The 15,270-nt window shown below is 40.4% G+C and overlaps 1 protein-coding gene across 5 annotated transcripts in view; it reads left to right on the forward strand.

Annotated features, from left to right (window-relative positions):
• The first annotated feature begins 758 nt into the window (after window positions 1-758).
• Window positions 759-15,270, forward strand: part of UBE3A (ubiquitin protein ligase E3A) — a 53,738-nt gene continuing 39,226 nt past the window's right edge. For 2 of the 5 annotated variants that reach the window (XM_074608348.1, XM_074608358.1), the window contains exons 1-3: window positions 903-1,285; window positions 5,192-5,281; window positions 9,603-9,670. The gene's annotated coding sequence lies outside the window, so the exon portion shown is untranslated. Of the gene's footprint in view, window positions 1,286-5,191; window positions 5,282-9,602; window positions 9,671-15,270 lie in introns of all 5 variants that reach the window. The other 3 variants (XM_074608328.1, XM_074608338.1, XM_074608368.1) reach the window with 3 other exon arrangements.

The following is a 15,270-nucleotide window of genomic DNA, read 5'->3' on the forward strand; positions in this document are numbered from 1 at the left end:
ATTTACGTTTATGGTTTTAACAGCTTATCCTAACATTTAAGAACTCATGCTTCTCGATTATACTTTAAAAAAAATATATATATACTCTCTGCCAGGGTAGAATCACCTCTATTTAATTCCCTTTATTGAGGGATGTTGTGGTTTGGGATAATGTAAAAAAGACTCAGATCTGCTTTCCTTTTTTCTCTACTTAGTCCTCTCCCCCCGCCATGGTCGCAGCTCCACATTTTTAATACCTAAAACGAGCCAACATCCCAGAAAGTCGATTTTTCCCTCGCGTTGCCCAATTCGGAAATTATTTGGTCCGCCCGCTTCTGACGCCGGCACGCAAATTTTACTGCTGTTTTTAAAACTCCCTCAAAACTCCCTCTAAACTCCCCTTCCCCCCCAAAAAAAAATATATTTACGTTTAAATACACGTACGCGCCTCGCGTACGTCTCCATACACGCGTTCACGTGTCTGTGCCCCCCTACATACACGCACACATATGTGCCCGTACGCGTGTGCATACGCACCCCTACCCGCTCCCGCCGACCCCGCCCGGGGGGCTCACCTCCCCCTACCCCCCACCCCCACCCCGCGCACGCGCGACTCGGAGCTCCGCCCCCCAGCCCCCCCACCCCCGCCGCGTCACCTCCCGGCGGAGCGCCGCGCCATAGGGAGGGGAGCTCCCCTCGGCCCCGCTGCCCTCTTCCAAGATGGCGGCGCCCGCCTCACGCCTGCGGGCACGTAGGCGCCGCCTCTCCGCCCTTCCGCCGGGCGCCGCGGGTGAAAGAGGCAGGAAGGAATCGGCCCCGGGAACTCTATGGTTTCGCGCGGTGGGTAGCGCGGCGCTGCCGCCTCATCCGCCCGCCCCCCTCCCGACGCACCCCCCCCTCCCTTCCCGCCCGCGTTGCACGCCGGGACACAGTGGGTCCTCCTTCCTGCCCACCCCCGCCCGCCGCCAGTCCTCCGAGCCTGCGCCGCGCCGATATCCGCGTTGCTCCCAAGATGGTGGCGTGGGGCTCGGGCTGAGAGCGAACGAGTTCGGCGAGAGGAGGCGCCACCCGCGGGCCCGGCCCGCCCTCCCGCCCCGCCGGCCTCGCCAAGGCCGCTCGCCTCTCCCTTCCCCGCCCCGCGAGGCCGCGGCCCTGTCTCTCTCCGCCCCGGCGGCTCTACCGGCAGCAGCAGCGGCGCCTCCTCATCCTCGCCTGCGGCCCGGCCCCGAGCGCGGCGCGGCCCCCGCATGAGCCCAGGCGGCGGCGGCGGCGGGAGTGACCGGGAGCAGCAGGCCGCGGCGCCCAGGTCGGTAGGCGCTGCGCAGCGCCCGGCCCGGGGGAGAGCGGGGAGGGGGGGGATGGCGCCCGCCTGACGCCGGCCCTCAAGGGGAGGGGGCCGGGAGGCGGCCCTTGCCCGCTTCCCGTCGCCCGGCAGATCCCTGGCCTGGGGTGGGAAAGGCGGGCGGGAGGCGCCGGCAGCCGGGGTGCGTGGCCTCGGTGGTCGTCTCCCTCGCTCGCCGTCGGGCACATGGGTGCGGGGCCGCCCCGTCCCTCCCCAGAAGCGGGAAGGCCGGGCGGCTCCGGGCTTCAGCCCGCCCCCCGCCCCCCCGGGGAGACCGGGCTTACTGGGCGACCTTGGGTGAACCCAGCCTGCCCCCGCCTCAGTTTGCCGGCTGGGCTCGGCGCAGCGGCGGTACCCTCTGCCCGGGGCTGCTGCTGGTGGCAGGGAGCGCCTGGGTGCCTTCGGTATGGCCGGCTGTGGCAGTCGGGGAGGTGGGAGGACGTGAAGTACTGCGAGGGGGCATAACTAGTGTGCAAGGCCTGCTTAACGAATTAGGCATGTTCGCTGGCTCCTGTTACCTTCTGTCCAGTCCGGAGAGTTGGATCTGCTCACCTGTGAACAGGCTGCCCTGCCTGTCAGTGTCATCTGTCACTCCTGACTACAGGACTTGCTGGGTTTCAGTTTTTCAGTGTACCCCCAGTATTTCTTTCAAAGGAACGCTATGGGTTCTTATGGTTCACAGTCAATTTGTAAACTGGATGCCTAAGATGACATGACATGGTCATTCAGAAGTTACTAGTGCTTAGGAAACAAAACATGTTCCACAACTCTCCTTTAAGTGGCAAGAACCTGTAATCTATGGGCTTGTAGTTATGCTTTTTTTGTCTGGTTAATGGAAATACGTGTTTATTTTTCTTTCTGTGTAAGTGATGTTCTAATTCTGAGACAAAGACTGTCTTGCGCATCACTTCAGAGTTGGTCCTTCTGTGTCTGTATGGAAACTTCCCTACCTCGGTAGGAGGCTGTGCAAACCTGAGGCTCTGTGAGAATCAACTTGTCAGATTAGTTTTACTGTGTCTCTTGCATGTCTACTGAAAAGTTGCTCAGTGTGAAATTGCACCTGATTTTAGCTTTGATTTCCTAAGGAAGTAAAAGCTATGTGTTTGTATTGTCAGTTTTATTTTTTTTTTTGACTGATTTGAAAAGGAGAGGTCTAAAAGATAAGATTAAGTTCCTAATTCATGCAAATAGCATCCAGTTAGAGAGAGATTCCGTGCTAAGGGAGAAGTAAGTTTAACTCCATTGTTAGACATTTATGACTGGGTGGGAGAATAACGGAGATGGTGAGAGATACCTCTTGATAAGAATGCAAACTGCTGGAAAATGGGCTTTACAGTTTTAACAAGCTGATTGGTTTGTGTGATGGCACTAAATGCTTTGTGCCCTTTTATTTTGTAAACAGTTAAAGGTACTTTTTTTAAAATTTGAAAATACTGTGAAACTCAGTGTTCAGTGAGTGTGTTGAATTGAAAATATGTGCATTACCAGATTGCTGTGGGTATTTCATAGTTTTCTTCACATACATTTGTCTTTTAAAACGGATGCAGTTTGCAGTGCTTATGACTAGTCTTTGTAACAGTAATGTTCTGTCAATTCAATACAGACAACCTTGGAAGAAGAGCTAGACCACTACTTAGGTTTATAGGGGTGAAAAATACCTTTAATTGAAATTATTTCCATGCAATATTACAGATATTTCATCTCTCTTTTATGAATACCTTCCACTCCACTCTAAATGCTTGCTATTTAATGTGTCATCTTTCATACTGGGATTAACAAGTTCTTTTTCCATTTACCAGAGTTGTTTGCTATTTTGCCTCACTGGAGTATCCTGAGTATCTCCCAAGAACTTAGAAATAAAAGCACCAAGTTAGATGGCAAAATTTGGTTTGATTTCTTTGCGGGGTTTTAGGGTTATGATTGTGTGACTGTGTAAAAAAAAAAAAAAAAAAAAAAAAAAAAAAAAAGTGTTTGAAGGAAGGGAGGCTTGAAAAAGCAGAGATGTTTAACTTTTTCAGAGCCTAGATCTTTTAGTCCAGTCCTCTTCAAAACTCTAGCATTGTGTGGGTTTTATCCTATTTTAAATAGCAAACAAAACTTTTAGTCTTTTTTTTAATTACTGCTGCTGCTTAAAGCCATATGCAAAAGTTGATTCTTTTCTGAATGGACTTTAAAACTGTGTATTTTTTAAATACATCTAGTGATGTTCTCAGCTTGTTAGTCTTTGTTAGAGCACCTTGAGTTTGTTCCTGTTCTCGTGGACTTGAGAAAATAAACAGATTATCTTTCTTTTCATTTAACTTCACTTTTTGTAGGAGAAAAGCCGCTTTGGAAATATGACATGTACCCCAGTGGAAAATCATGTGTATTTCATTATGAAGGTGTTCTTTGTTGATGTGTTCTTCACTAGTTCTCCATGAATTCACAGGTTCCACTTGACCAAATCCATAACTAAAGGGGAAAATATCTTTAAGTCAAGTTTTAATAGTCATAAGTATGTTTAAGCATATAAAGTTTTGTATAAACAATAATTAGTATAGTACATGATATGCCGCTTATCATGGAACAAATTTAGTGTTTACATTTTTGTAAATACGCATCATCTTAGTTTTTCCCATAGGAAAGATTTTTTTTTTTGCCTCTGCAACTTTTGGTTTCAGTTTACTTAGTGAATGCCCAGAGAAAATTCATCTTTTTTTTTTTTTAAAAAAAAACAAAAAACCGCAGGAAATATCTTTCTTCCTCCCCACACCAGTTATTCATATACCTGAAGGTAAAAGCCACTAATTCTTAAAAATAGAATATACAATTAAGGGACAAGAGGAGAGAATTCCTAAAGTATGTAGGCATGTATCTCATTTCCAGTGTCAATCTTAATTTCTGATACTGTAAGCCAGGTCTTTGCTTTACTTTAGTTAATGAATTGATACTGATTTTTAAACAAAGGAGGTATGTTTTACACTTTTTCTGAAGTATCCAGCATATTTAAGGTAGTTATGAGTTTTATAGAGAAGCAGTGTTGAAAGATTTTCTGTCATTGATCAAATTCTGATTTGGACGTGGAAGAAGAGCGGTCTGTAACAAATGATTTAGAATATGAGATTTACTTTTTTAAAAAATAATGTCCCCTCTCCTCCCCAGGAGAGTGCTGTAAGCTTTGCTAACTAGTTGGTTCTCAGAGACAACAGCAATGAGCAAATTGCATGCTTGAAGTTACTTTAGTCACCTTAAATGCTTTGACCTTAACATTTATTGCGTTGATTTCCTGTATTTACAGGCAGTGCCTGACAGCCTCGTAAGGCTGTATTGTCCATGAATGAAAGTTTGGAAAAAAGCTAATTCATATGAATAGTAATGTGTGTAATGTATCTGGTTCGTTAGCAGAAAGTCAGCAAATACAGAGTAAAGGTAATACTTTGTAATGAAGAAACACTTCAGTAGCTATACCAGTTGGTGAGACATTTCTTCAGGAAAATAACCTCATATGAGAAATACAAAAAAAGATAAATAACATTGAGATCCAGGATTCATGCTTAGCAATGTAACACATGAACAAGTAGCAGTTTAAATTGCTATTTTTGAATAGTTCCACCTTCTTGTGGCTAGGAGTGACAGAACTTATTGATGACAAAATAACCTACTGGTTGCAAAATTACATTATAAATTAAATATTACTGTAGTGTTCTGTCTCACAAATACTCTTACGAATGAATCTCTTAAAGGAAGCATTAACTACTTCTTACTTTTAATAGGTTGAGCCTGCTTCCCTGTATTATGCAAACTGCTGAATGGAGGAAGGGGGCGGAAGTCAGTCTTTACCGATACTCTTCCCGTTACCATACTGCATGGTTCTTTGCCCATGTTTTACAGGGTGGTGAAGAATTAGGAGAAGCTGCAGTTGTTCCGCTGAGTGGAACTAAATGGGTGGCTTCCCTCTGGACCCTCACTTCACTGTCTTAGGTAAGAGGGCTCACCTGCTTCTTCTGAAGCAACTTGCATTTCCATAGAGCAGAGGTATGTGTGTTTTAAGAGAAACTTCTAGCTAGTGAAGCAGAGGTTTGGACTCCTTTTTTTGGCTTGTTTTGGTTTGGTTTTTTTTTTTGGTAAAAGCCTTGAAAAGGATATTCACAGTATGTAGCTGTTCAAGGCTTTTCATCAAAAAGCGTTACTGTTTGCATCCGTCCACGTAGCTTCAAAAATATGCTCTATATTCACACACTTTACCTTTGAGAATCGTGCTTGTCTTGTGTAGTGTGTCAACAGTGGGACTGTACCAGAGTTGAATTATAGCAGCAATGTTTTGGCACAAACTTAAACTAATGTACCAGTTCTCTGCTTGATATGGAGAGTGCTGCTTTTTTTCATGTTTAATCCTTCTATGCCATAATTTCAAAGCGGTGGCCTAAGTAACTAAATAACTCAAAATTTAAGTGTCTCAAAAACTGTAAAGGTACAGTATCCCAGTTTGAAACCCGATGGAAATTTGGCCTTGGTGGGCTTTGCATCAACCAGTGGGATCACAAGCAGAAAATTACAGAACCTGCATTTGGGTTTGGTGGTTGTTGCATAATTTTCTGTTAACAATTAGTCCGCATCGTTTACTTTTCATTCTAGTGTTCTGTGAGGACTGTGTCAGGACTTCTGCTGTCTTGACCAAGCTAGAGTTCTAGGGGTGAAGCTAGTTCTTCGTCTCTGCTTCATAGAGGAGACCACACTCTTCCTTACTTTGATGAACCCCTTTTTGGACTTGTTGATACTTCCTTGATAATGGTTACACCAAAGGAATTGGTGAAATGAGGAGGTTAGAATGACAAATAAACATCCCTTTTCCCTTGCCTTTGGGAGCTGTGTGCAGGGGAGGCACAAGAGCTATCTGTAATGTGTTGCCAAGCTTGTGTGGTGCTGAGAGATGCCAGACTTGTCCAGGCAGCCAGGCTCTGGCACTACTTGTGTACTCCTGCTCTGGTATGCTCTGTGGGACCCAGGTTGGAGCAGCTGCAGTTCAGCAGGCTTGGGATGTTAGAGGGTGGTGAAGTCGCTCTTAAAGGAGCTGAACTTCTAAAATGGGCTGCAGGTCAAAATACTTCAGGAAATGCTACAGTAGTTGTAGTCAAGTTTTTCTTTGGCATTGTGGTTAGTCATGTGTTTCAGCTGACTCCTTTAACATTTAAAATATTTTCATTTTACAGTATGGTATTTTTGGTTTTCTTAAAAGGTATCAAAAACTTCTACAAAGCTAGGTAATGCTGAAGAGGTCTATCACTTCTTCAGAATTTCTGTTTCCAATGCAATGTTTTCATCTTTCTTATTTCTATAGCCTTATTCAGATAATGATTATTTTTTATTTCATAGTGACATCTCATGTCCAAAGTCTTAGTAATTAATATTGTGGTTTAATATGTGTATATACACCCTATTTTATTTTTAGAACGTCCAAGGTATACTAGCGTACAACTGGCTGCAGTAGCAGCACTTAGATATATTTCAGCTGTTGTAGCAAAACTCGCCTATTGTGCACCAGAGGAATACATACTTATAGTCCACACAACCTGCAAGTCTCATGAGAGTTCAAGAACGCAGGAGCTCTTAAGAGAGCATGTCACTTTTGTGAAGTACTGGTATTTCTTGGTTGCAAAGGTTGAGTTCTTTAAGTTTTAAGGTGGTGATAAATACTCTGTTTGCATGGTTCTTATGACCTGGATGTCTTATTGAAAGAAGGATGTTTGTGAATACTTGGGGGTTTTTTTGATTAATGTTATATTAAGGATGTCAGTCGTGGAAGAAAACTATTTTTATTTGAACTTACATATTTGAAATTGTGTGAGATAATCTATAATACTAGGTAAAACACTTACCATTTTCATTAGGGTAGCACTGACAGAATTTTTTATTCTGCTTCTGTCTCGTGATAGTTATTGCCCCAAAAAAAGTGGAAAACGTCATTTAAGCACCTGATAGAGGTGACTTCACAATGTCTTTCGTCAGGCCAGACATGAGAGTTGCAAACTATTTTTCATAATTTATAATTAATTTCTTAAATATTTTGTGATTCCATACACTACAGTTTAATTAATTCAGTATCTTACCATCTTCGTTAATATCATTCAGTGTGCCTTGAAGTCTGTTTTTTGTATTGAAAATGTATGGCAGTTGTAAAAAAGCAGCTCTTTTGGTTCTGGTCATGTGACAGATCAAGATTTCTTTATGTTGAGTGGAAGCAATAGTGTTAGCAATGCTTTTAGTCACGTTTGTCACTCGCATTTTTTTAGGCAGATGTGGCTTAATGCTAATTAATAAGTATACTAAAGGTGGATGTTGAAGCACATCTGACTTCATGGAATTATTTTCATTCCTTTTAGACAAGCATTACAGATTCCATATTTCATTTTGTTGTCGTCCATGTGGCCTTTGAGCAATTTTTTCTTTTACTAGACTGCTGAACTCCTACTCTGCCTTGGTAGCTGATGGGGGGAGGTGGAAGAACTAGAAGTCCAGGAGCTTCGGTTTTGTGCTATTGGAATTACTTGCTCTTCTGCTGCTAGTGACATGTTACTAAGCAAATCCCCTGTCCCCATCTCCTCCACTGTGGTCATATTTCTTCTGTAAATTGTACTGTCTTAAACTACATAGCTTCAGTTGTATTTGGAACCTTTGTTTTCTTTTTTCTTTTTGATGGGCAATAATCATAAGATCCCTGATAGATATATTTTTGATACTTTTTCATGCTGTACTTCGTACTCTGCTCATACTCTGTTGGCTCTTTTGTACCTTAGAGGAGAGTGAGTGAATTTTATATAGGTGACGCTGCACTGTGTTTAGATGAACAAATACATACATTGGCAGTTAAGCTGGAAGCCCTGTGATACAAGGTGTGAAAATATTGGTCAGATTTGTCAGAATACTTTTAACTGAGTTTGCCTAATGGCATCACGGTGAATGAAGAATTATTCTCTAATAGAATATAAGAGAGATATTCTGGATTTCTGCTATTGGTACGGAGCGGAAGTGCCACCTCCAAACAGGAAGATCATCACTTACTGTCTTATATTGTTCAGATACAATTATTCTTTTTTTTTTCTTCTGAATGGTGGTAAAGTTTTATTGACACAGTTGCATAACATTAACTCATTAATCCTAATTATACATAAATCCACATAATTATCGTAATTGTGTGTTGAAATAGCAGTCTTGTTTCATGAAACAGGTAGGATGCCCTATTTAACTTTTTTTTTCTTTAAATACAAAAAATTGTACACAAACTGTTAGTGCTGTAGAGCTTTACTGGCATGACTTTGTCAGTCCAGGATCACCCCATTTCACGTATCTGATAAAGAATGGGGACAGGTTCTCTATGGTTTGACATCTTTGAAGACAAACCTGAATGTACTCTTAAGGTAATCAGATCAGGGTTTCCTTGGTGGGAACTATGATCTATATTGGAGATCAGCCTAAATCAGCTGCATTGGATTTGTTTGTTGTTAGTAGAGTTTTAGAACCAAGAAACTAAGTATTAAATCTTCACAGTACTGAAAATGTGATACTCTGTGCCAAGTGAGTAACTTTTTGGAAAGTAATTACTAGATTTCTTTAGTTATATACCTAACTACATTGGTTGTGCTTTTAGGTGTTTGTTGAAAATGTTTGGAGTATGTTTTAGTCATGTGTCCCTTGTTTAATTATGGCTTCCCTGAAAATGAACCATTTATAGAAAAGCTTATCAAACTCCAGCAGCCAGGACGAGATGGGGTTCTATCTGTGACTTGGTGTTTGTGGTTTGGCATTTTTTTTATTTTTTATTACAAGTACCAATTTTTTAAATTATTTTTTTGGGGGGGGGGGGGTGGAGGAGAAAAACCTTGTCAGAATCTTCCAGAAGAAGGAAATGGATATTTGTAATGAACTGGATGAATGGAATTGTAAAACTCAGTTGCATCACTATAGAGCAAAGAATAGGGAACGTTGTGTGTATGGACTTTCTACTTTTGTAGGTTCCCTAACATACTAAGTATTTTCTGTTTTGGTTTTTATGAGAAGTATGATTTAGTTTCGGAAGTCATACGATTTAGTTTTAGGTACTCCTTTGAGGAGGGGGGAGTTAGACTTCATGATGCTTCCAATTTGACATATTCTATGATTCTATTCTATAATTCAAAGTATATGTTTCCTTCAGTTGTAAACTTGTGAATGGCCATTCTTGAATGTATTGCTTTGAAGTTGCATTGAGTTTCAGATTGGTATGGAGCATAGTGCAAAAACTGAAATGTAATGTTTTGCATTATAGGTACAAGAACTGTAGAAGCCCACTTTAGAATTTGAAAGAACAAGTTTCTGCATCTCTGGAAAGATATGGTACGTTTATGTTTTCACTTAATTGTGTATATGCTAATAATCATAATAACAAATATTTATACTTTTGTTCCCTGATTTAAAAAAAAAAGTTGTAAATAAATTCAGGAAGAAACACACACATTCTTTTTTCCTATTTTTTTTTTTTTTACTGCAGTGTCTGTTACTTAGGCATAGTTCTCTAGAAAACTGAGTTACTTGGTTTTTCTTGGGGAAAATAAATACTGATGATACAACATTGAATACCCTTTTAATTTGTTTTACAAGCTCAGCATCACACTGCTACCATCCATATATTTATCCGTAGACTGGATAAGAATCAGTGCTGTTTCTCAAAGTTTTTTTTTCTTGCTGCTGAGCGTATTTATACCAAGGCTTATACAGCTTTTTAAGTATGACTTGCAAAGTAAGTTCAGAACTACTAGAAAAGTTAAGCAGACATCAGTATAAGTCAAACTTGCAAATTCGAATGTTAGGAAATACAGAAATGTGACTTTCAGTAGCAGTGCTAACATGAGCCCATGGCACATGGTATGTGTTTTTGTCTAGGCTCTTAAATGTCCAGCCAGCTTAAAAATACATGCAGTACAGCAAGGTTGGAACCTTAGCTTGTAGTTATTTTAATTGCCATTTTCTAACTTTATTCTGGTGTAGTCCAGCGGACATACCTGGTAGTACGGAATAACCGCGCCACTTTGTAGTATCTCTTAAGGTCTGTAGTTCTGCAACTTGGTACATAGGGGATTTTTCAAACTTTTTGCATTGCTGCATTCAGAAAACCAATTTTTGCTTAAGTTAATTTTTCTACCATATTAAATACGTCTGTTAATGCATTTATACAATTGTATACTTCTAAGCTACTTCTTAGAAGCTACTTCTAAGCTATGTGTGTACTTTCTTTAACCGCTTAAAATGTGGGGAAGAACTCAGTAACTGTTGATACAAGTTTTATACCCTGTGTCTTTATGTCTAGATTTTTTTCTTTTGAAGATACTTAACATAAGAACATACATAAAGTTTTGAAATCTCAACCTCACAGAAGAGTTGTTGGGTGGGGTTTCTTTTGTTTTTTAAGTTCTATTTTGTAGGAAGCTACAGGCAGGAGCTAAAATGATGGATTCTAAGCTGAAACTGTAAATATAATGTGTGCTAATTAAAAACTGTAAATCTCTTAAAAAGCCATAATGTAACATTATCACAATCCAGATGTTCCTGAGAGAATTATATAGATTGGTCCTTTACTCTAGCAGGCATCTGGCAGGTAGTGTATATTCATTTTTGCACCCACAGCACCACTGGGACCACCCACCTGCTTCTTGCTCTCTAGTTTCAGTGCCAGTTTTGTGTATGATGGCTCTTCTTCAAACTGAAGCTGTTACTTCTTTATTGCCATTATTTCTGCTGGCTGCTTTTTCTCTGAATGTTTAACTGCTTGCCACCGTATGTATGCATAGAGTCTTTGTAATGGTTTGCGCTTCATAAATTGATGAACAAGAATTCCCCTCTAATCCCCCACAACTTGAGTAATGGATACTAATGTAACATCAGAAAAACTGAATATTATGCTATGGAATTGCATGATTGCTTGGTCTTAATATGAACTATGTATAAACAAACATGCTGGTGACACTGGAGAACTTGGTGAACAGAAAGGTACTTTACATGTAAGGCTGTGTGGAAGATGCGTGGCAAAAGAAAGTAAAATAACAGCATAAGCAAAAGGACAGATGGAATGAAAGTTTAAATATTAAAGCTGAAGTGAAGCTGTAAAACTTACCTGTTTACCTGTATAATTTAATGTGATACCTAACCAGTAAAAGGAGAGCTACTAAAAGAAATTTAAATAGATGATTGGATTTCATCTCCTGATGTAGGTGGGGCTTTCCATTCATATCTGTATATCATTTTGGAGGGAGCCTGAAGTAGCAGGCATAACTGAGATTAGAAACGCATGGTTCTGCTGCGAAAAAATAAGGAATGTATGTAGTGGAATAAATATCAGCTATGGTCTAAGTGAAAAATGCAGAAGCTAAGGATAATTTCAGGTCTTTCCCTCTTACAGAGGTGAATTAAGTACATCTATGTTCTCAAACCCAAAACAAGTGTTGAAGGGAAAATATAGTGTCCAGAGTTGTGGGGGCATTTGTAGAAAATGAGAATAACACACAGGCCTTTAGTTTTGGGGTCGGAGGAGGGAATCGGAGCAAACACTAGACCTTTTTGTGTTACTATGTGATTTGTGACATTGACATCAAGGCAGAGCAAGTATACAGATATTATAGGATGAAACTTTTATATAAGTTTGATCTATATACAGTTGATCTCTGTATATTGAGATGCACGAAATTCTACCTTTATTAAACTCAGTAAGTTGTGTTTTTACTGAAGTGTAAATTCCAGAATGGCACCAGCTTTAATTTGAAGGTATTAGCAAATTCAGATCCCCACCCCAAATAATTTGTTCAAGTGTTAATTGTCTTAGCTGTCCTGCATGCTTGTGTTCCTACTGTAATTTGAATTTGTCAGTCTTCAGTTTCTAGTCTTGGGGGGGGCTTATATGCTTGCTTTTAATTGGAGGTCCTTTTTAATGTATTCTTTTGGGGCTATGAGAGGACTTCATTTCTTCTAGTATCCATATTGATTAGCTTGATTAACTTTGAACTTTTTCCACTATCTAATCGCAAGGCACTTTCTCCTTTCCTCATGTTGTCTTTATGCCTCTTTTCTGCTACTTCTGGAATACTTTTGAAGAATATTGAGTAATTGGAGAACTGGGCTCAAGTTTTGAACATCTCAGAAGTATTTTGTGCAGATGAACACCTTTCCAGGAGCCCTTCATGAGTAATATCTGTCATTCTAGCTGTAATACTGGGAGTAAGCGTGTGTTTGCTTATCAGTTGTGAGTGCCTTAATCGCTTTAGGTTGGCATTTTACAGGATAGAACCCAATTCTTTTGGTCTTTGATCTATGTGATTTTGCATTTGTTGTTATTAGTTGAATGGTTTGGTTTACCAGGCAGTGGAAAAAAAAAATCATATAGATGCCTTATTACTGTTGTCTGGGGTTTTTTTTGCAGCTCCATTAGGATTTATGTAATGAGGTTTGAGTAGTGGCTGGTTTATTTTACTTTAGGGTCATTGGTAATTTGATGTGCTATTAGTTGCGTGAAGAAAACTTCTGGAATCTTATGTCTTTTGATGTTTTCTGTGTTGGAAGCCACATGCAGGCAACAAAAGCAATTGAAAGTCTCAAGCATGCATATTGCGTTTTTTTTCTGCAAGTGACAGATAAGATTGAATTTAAGGATTTGGAGCATATTCTACAGTTTCCTCCAAGTCATTTGATGAATCAATCTCAAGTTATAAAAGGCCAGTGTTCTTATTAGTTGGCAGTTCCTTTTTTTGAAGTAGTAAGCTAGCTAGGGTAGTTCTGAGGGCGCCCTTTACTGTATAGATGATGACTGTCTGTTTCATCATGGTACTCAAAGTTATTTTGAAAATATATCAAATTTGAGAAAAGCGTTCATTCTTGGAAAGTTCAGAGGGATTCTTCAGAAAAGATGCAAAAGCTGTCTTTAGTTGTATCTTGAGATGGTTATTTTTAATTAAGAAGCTCCAGTTCCACCACTGAAAGGTGAGGAGGGTCATGGTACTACTTTTGTACAGGTGAATCACACCCCCTTTTTCATTAGATCATCTGTCAAAAAGAATCTTAAAGAAAAAATTGGATCAAAGATTGCTTGGGTGGAAACTTAAATTCTTTCGTAAAGGAAACATAAATTCTTAAAAATGCCATCTGCCAGGGCACCCATCATTCAGTAAGGTCAATAAGTCGTCATAGATTAAATAAGAAAAGCGTTCCTTCAGTCAAGGATCTTCCTAGACCTCAAATACTGTGTGCCAGGTGGCTGTGCTGTCACAGAAACTGAACACCTGTACATCATAGAATATAGGGAAAGTAATAGGTGTACAAAATCCATGTAAGTGACAAATTGCAATTAAATGATTTGTATCTGTAAGTTTTTTGGCTTTGTTTTTGATTGCTGACAAATAGATAGTTAAATTCTCCATGGTATGTCTTTAGGTTCTGTGTTTTGAAACTGGGGGCCTCTTATTGGCTCATTTTTGTGATTCCAGACTTTCAAGATTAAATGAAATGCACAAAGAAGATCTCATCAGGATATGCAACAAAGTTGGGTTTTAGCCCCTTTTTATGCATCTGAAATTGGTTTCTGGCTTCTTGTTCCTTCACTGTTTTATTTCCTCTTTTTCAGATGATAGGAACATCCTTTTCAGAAAATCTGCTCTTTTGTCACCTTGGAGAAATGTGTGTAGTCTCAAATTACTGCATAAACATTATTTATCCCACTCCCTCTTGATGAGTGCTACCCCATGCCATACAGGGTTCTTCAGATATATGGTTTAAAGCCATGGGTCTTGTGTATTGTCTTGCTAATTATAACAGGGGTTGCTGCAGTCCTGGTTGAATCTACCTCTTGTAAATAGTCACTAGGCAGATGTAGATGTGGCTGTACTGGAGCCTGCCCAGTCCCAAAGAGCCTGTAGCAGCCATCTTGGGTTTCTTGGACATATTTCACAGGCACAAACTGCGTTTGATGCCTTCAGCTTCTCTGTGTGTCCGTGAAAGCCTAAACTGTAAGCCGTGCTAATCATGACAGTGAAGACCCCAGAAATCTGTTTGAGTAACTCTGTTCTAAGAATAAATATTTGTTCTGGGGCTGCTGTTGTAGGGTCCTGCCTTCTAGAAAGTAAGTTACATGCCAAGATATTTTGTAAAGGAATTCCTGTGACAGAAAAGCATCTGGTTTAGGTCAGTTTCCTATTTTTCATAATCCCCTTTTCTAACACATTAGTCTGTTCATCAGTGTGGTTTCCCTTTCCAGATCAAGTAGTGTCCTTTGACTCTCTTACCATTCTTTTTTTTTCCTGCCTTGTTTGGATCCAGCAGTCAAGATGTCCTTTGTTCAAACTAGATTCAGAATAAGGGATCTTTGATGGCACTCTCCTTCACCACCCACCCCATGTTTCAACGTGCTGGACTCTTTGCCAGCAGACAGTACTCTGCTGATGCATGAATGAGTGAAGTTTTAGAAAAAGTGAATTCTTTCATCTGTGCTAGGGAATCCTTGCTAATCATATTCTGTCCCACAGGAGTGGCAGAAAGGATAGGTGGGGAAGGTAGGATGAGAAGGAGATAAAAGGGAAAATTATTTCTTGTATCTGGATTGTTGAAAAGTAGCATGAGATTTTTAGACCCCAGTACAGTAAATCCAGTTTTAATGTGTCTTGTAACAGATCAGAAATGCTGCAACTACCTCATTCAAAGCTCTGATCCACAATAAATTCAATTTATAGATACAAATTTCACTACAATACTTAGATGAGTTAACTTCAGCTCGGTGAGGTTCGTGCCAGTTCAGATACTGCCTCTCCTCACGAAGCTGCTGTAGATACTATGTTAGGCGGCATAGTAAACCTGACTAACAGAGTTGTATCTGTGTCAGGCCTGGGCACAAACTTGTCTTGGCCGTGATTGTGGAGCTGCCACCTCAATGCATATTCTTTAACATTCCAAGATCTGAT

Source organism: Larus michahellis, chromosome 1 (assembly GCF_964199755.1).
Source record: "Larus michahellis chromosome 1, bLarMic1.1, whole genome shotgun sequence".
Taxonomy (NCBI): Eukaryota; Metazoa; Chordata; class Aves; order Charadriiformes; family Laridae; genus Larus; species Larus michahellis.